This window comes from Rhineura floridana, chromosome 11, assembly GCF_030035675.1.
Source record: "Rhineura floridana isolate rRhiFlo1 chromosome 11, rRhiFlo1.hap2, whole genome shotgun sequence".
Classification (NCBI taxonomy): domain Eukaryota; kingdom Metazoa; phylum Chordata; class Lepidosauria; order Squamata; family Rhineuridae; genus Rhineura; species Rhineura floridana.
Window position 1 is genome coordinate 62,184,408 of NC_084490.1, and position 5,431 is coordinate 62,189,838.

Here is a 5,431-nt window from a genome sequence, read left to right on the forward strand (position 1 = left end):
GGCTTAATGAGACAGTCTGCTATTATATCTTTCGTTGGTCAATACTGCATTTCAATAAGTCCTTTCTACACATTTCTTATTATATGTTGTTTCACATCAATGTGTACTTGGTGTGTACACTGATTTTCTCAGTTTGAGAAATCTTTATGCAGCTTTGGTTGTCTTCCAGGATGTGCATTGGCATTGGTTCATCTATTCCAAAGTCCTTTAGTAACTCAGATAACCATTTTAGTTCTTGCTGTGCTAAGGCAGCTGAAATGTACTCTGCTTCCATGAATGTGGCCACCATTGTTGGTTGCTTCTTGCTAATCCAGCCAATTGCTGTGTTTTCAAAGAACAAGTTCCACTAGTAGATTTGAGACTTACTGTGTCCCCAGCCCAGTCTACGTCTGTGTACGTGACTAGTATGGGACTCTTGGTGGCTTGCAACCTCAGTTTCAGATGTGCAGTCCTCTTTAAATATCTGACCACTCTCTTTGCAGTGCTCCAGTCTGTCTTTGTAGCTGAATTGGTGATTCTACACAGTATTCTTACTGCTCTGGCTATGTCCGGCCTGGTTGTGGTGGCCAGGTACAGCAACTTTCCAATAGCTGTTCTGTACTAATCATTCTGTGAAAGGAGTTCACTGTCTCCTCCCCCTTTCAGGTAGTTTGTGTCCATAGGCGTTGCCATTGGATGAGCTTCTGTAAGCCCTAGGTATTCCCACATTCCTCTCTTTCTATTTGGATCCCAAGACAGTGAGTGAGGTCCAGTCATTTTATCTGTGTTTCTTGGTTTAAGTGCTGTACAATGTCCTCACAGTTTTGTTTCCACAACCCAAGAGTAGATCATCAACCTAAATTACTAGATAAGTCCATTTTCCATTTTTGTATCATGTGTGAAAACAGAGATCAAGTTTCCTTTGCTTGAAACCTTCTCTGATAAGTAACTGGTTCAGGCTTCCATTCCATGTTCTGGCAGCATGCTTGAGACCATAAAAGCTTTTCTGTAGTTTACAGACAAGTTCCTTGTTTCTTGTTTTTCTAAATCCAGGAGGCTGTTCCATGTAGCCCTCCTCTATTTCTCCATGCAGGAAGGCAGTCTTTACATCCAGATGCTCAATTTTGTGTGATGCTGCAATACTTAGGAATATCTTTATTGTGGTTTATTTCACTACAGGAGTGAATGTCTAATTGTAATTCTCTCTGTATCTCTGTGAAAAGCTTTTGACAATTAGCCTTGCTTTGTATCTTTGTATCTCTCCTTCTGCATTTGTCTAGGCTTTGAAGACCCATTTGCATCTTATAGGCTTCTTGCCTGCTGGCAGGTTTGGTTCTGGTGTAGTGCAGCCATTTATTCTTGTGCAGCCTTCTTCCACTCACATGCTTCAGCTGCAGGGATTCTTTCAGTTTCTTCCCATGTTGAGGGCTCATGTACTGTTGCTGCTTTTGGAAGCTAGGACACTTGTGTGGGTGGGATTCCTCTGTTGAGTCAAGATGAGTGTCTGGGTTCTTGTACACCAAGTCTGGATTCTTGTTCAGTAGCCCCATTTGCTGATGTAGAGACTTTTGGCTTCAGACATCTCTCTGCTCGCTGTATACCCCCTTCTGCCCGGGTATAGCATTCCATTTCCTCTTCTCTGACTTGTTTGCCTGCTGGTAGGTAGTTGAGTTCTACCTCTTGTGTTGGGCACTCTGCAGTAGCTTGGCTTGTGCTGATTCTCTCAGTTTTATCAAAATAAACGATACTTCTCACTTTCCCTGTAGTAGGGTTCAGTGTCCTGTACCTTTGCTTTCTGGCTCATAGCCAATGATCATGCTTTCCTCAGCTCTGACATCTAGTTTGGATCTCTTCTCTTTCAGTACATGGGCATAGGCCAAACACTCTGATGGGCCCCATATTGGGCTTTCTTGAGTGCCACAGTTCAAAGGGTGTCCTGCCTGTTGCCTTGGTTGGCAACCCATTTAGCAGGTATATTGCTGTCATCACAGCTTCTCCCCAAATTTTTTTAGGAAGATTAGAGTCAAGCAATAAACATCTGACCATCTCCATCAGGCTTCTGTTCTGTCTCTTAGCAATTCCATTCTGTTCAGGTGTATATGGAATTGTGTGTCTGTGTGCTATGCCCTGCTGTCTCAGGTATGTCTGAGTATGGTGTGACATGCATTCACTCCCCATTGTATGTAGAGCATCAGGTTTCCTTTCAAATTTGTTGCTGACAGTTGCCACATATTCCTTCAGCAGCTGCAGGGTCTGGCACTTCTCCTTGAGCAGGTAGGTGATGCAATATCTGGAAAAATCATCTACATCGATTAAAATGTATACATTGCCAGCCTTAGTTGGCTTCTGTATTGGTCCACACAAATCTGAATGTACCAGTTCTAATGGTCTTGTGGTGCTTCTTTCACTTTGCTTTGGAATGGAGGGCCTTGTACTCCTCCCTTTTGCACACATGTCTGTGTGACTGTTGAACACTTTTATTGCCATGTTTCTAGCTAGGTCTTTCCTTTCCAAATCCAGTATGGCATTTGTATCACAATGACCAAGGTATTGGTGCCATAAAGTAAAACAAGATTTGCTTGCACAATATTTCATCATGTTTCCTTGTTCTTGTATGCAGTCCAGTTCATATACTTCATTTTTCTCAAAAGCTTTGGCATAGACTTCTCCATCAGCAGTTATAGTGCACAGTCTATTACTGAAATGCACATCAAAAGCTTTCTGCTTTAATTTTGATGCTCAGCATATTAGTATCCAGTTATGGAAGGTACATTACACTTGTTACAGCAGCTGCGTGATCCTTAAATTTTAGTTTGCTTTGTCCACATCCTTTTACCTCAATGGATGCTCAATTAGCAACCAAAACACACCCACTTTCATTTCTGTTGATTTCATTAAAAAAAATTCATTGCAAGACATATGTGAAGTTGTGCCAGAGTCCACAAGCCAAGTGTTTTTAACATGATTATTTTGTGTTGTTATAAAGTCTCTATGTCTTTCAGAAGGTCCTTTGGACTTTAACTGAGCTCCTTTGGGCTTGCTATTTTTAAAATCATCCCTTCTCTGTGTTTCTGCTTTGCTTGACCGCTTTCTCAAAGGGGTAGAATTTTTATACTCTTGTTGGTAATGCCCTGTTTTCCCGCAAAAGTAACATTCATCTTGGGCATTCCTTTCTGCAAATCCCTGTGTTCTGCTTTCCAGTTAGCCACATGCAAATCTCCTATCCCTTTGTCGCTCCAGTGCACTGTGATTTCATCCACTAGCTGCCTTTTCTCTATGCAGCCTCTGTACTGCTTCTTTTCTAAAGTCTGAGACCACTTGAGCAAACTGTGATTTCTTTGAGCATTAATTCCAGATATAAAGCAGCATATTCTTCTGGTAGAGATCCCAGCAGAACTGTGATTTTATGCTGGTCATTTAAAACACCTCCAACTTCAGAAATGTTTTGCATCAGATCTAGCAATTTAGTTAAGTGTGAGAGAAGCAACTCTCCATGCTTTAGCTGAACAGTAAATACTTGTTCATACAATTGAATCTGATCTTGTATGCCACTTTTTCCATACACGGTCTTCAAAACATGTAGCATGCCATTTGCTGACTTTTCATTTCTTACATGCTCTATATCAGAGTCACTTAAACAATTAATTATAAGAGTCTTAGCTCACTTATTTTTCTTTTCCCATCCGGCAATGTCTGTGGTGCTCCTCCTGGCTGTCTCTGTGTTACTGTCTCCAAGAGTCCTTGATCCAGAATAGTCTTCAATCGATAGAGCCACATGTGAAAGTTCTCTAGTTCTAATTTTGGCACCAGGCTGTGCACGTTAATGCCACCAGCTTGTGAAGCCATTGTAGACTCACACAAAAATCTTTTCTATACCTTTTAAAGTTCCTTTTAGCTGTCTGAGCCCATAACCTATTTGAAGTCAGCGGACTTACACAACAGTTGCAACAAATCAATCTGGTAAGACCACTGGTAAAGGTGAGAAAGAAAAGTTTATTTACTTCTAGCTTATATAGCCATCTCTTTGAGTGAATACTCACTATGGCATGTCCTCACAACATGGAAGAAGAACAAAAGAAGAGAATGTGGTCTGAGAAGGAGGAGGAAGAGAGGCTCAAAAAACAAACAAGTCACAAGACAGTCAACCCAAATGCCAATCAAGAGCAGGCAGTGTGTTTCTATGCGAATGCCTCGGGCTTTGGTAATGGGTGAAAAACACAACGCCACACTGGAATATATTTGAATTTGGACTTTCAACTTGTGGAGGTTGTCTGGCACTCACCATTTCTCACGACGGGAAGCCATTCTCTGTGTTAGCAGCAGCCCATTCAGGAAACATGAACTGCAGGCTCAAAGCCCAAGCATGGGTGGAAGGGATGCAGGGGACAGGCATACATGATTAGGCTCTGAAGTTCAGGCAAATCAAGCCTGGGCTGTAATCCCAGGAGAAAAAAATGAGGCTCAGGTGTAGATTGTAGTTAAGGATGCTTATGGAAACATTTCCCTGAATTTGTGGGATGCTGAGCTCTTCTGGTACTTGCTGGAGCCAATTAGAATTAGCTTTCGAACAGAACATGCAATATTCTGAATAATCTGATGGCCCAGGCCCTGCTCTAGAAAAGAAACTATAAGACAAAGAGAGTATATGCTTGTGCAGGAAATTCTCTCTAGGACTCATTGTGTAAGTGTGTGAGAGAGGACTTGAGTCACCCATTTATTTTTATTTATTTATTTATTTATTAAATTTATTAGTCGCCCATCTGGCTGGTTATCCAGCCACTCTGGGCGATGTACAACATAAAAACATACAAATTACATTAGAGCATTAAAAATCTCAAACAGTAATAACAAAACCTAACCCACCCCAAAAGCCTGCCTGAAGAGACAGGGCTTCAAGGCCCGGCGGAAGCTCATCATAGAGGGGGCATGGCGGAGATCATTTAGGGGGAATTCCACAGAGTGGGGGCCATGATTGAAAAAGCCCTCTCCCTAGTCCTCACCAGTCTAGCTGTTTTAACTGGTGGGATGGAGTGAAGGTCTTTTGAGGCTGATCTTGTTGAGTGGTATTGCTGATGATGTTGGAGGCGCTCTTTGAGATAGACTGGGCCGAAACCGTGCATTACAGTAGTCTAGGCAAGAGGAGACCAGGGCATATACCACCAATGGGAGCAGATGGTTGGGAAGGTAGGGGCGCAGCCTTCGTATCAGATGGAGTTGATACAGCGCCGCCCAGCTCAAAGCCGAGACCTGAGACTCCATGGACAGCTGGGAGTCAAGAATGACCCCCAGGCTGCGGACCTGGTCTTTCAGGGGCAATTGTACCCCATTGAGCACCAGGTCATCATCCCCTAGCCTTCTCTTGTCTTCCATGAACAGTACCTCGGTTTTGTCAGGGTTCAGCTTCAGCTTATTCCTTCCCATCCACCCACTCACCGACTCCAGGCACTTGGAC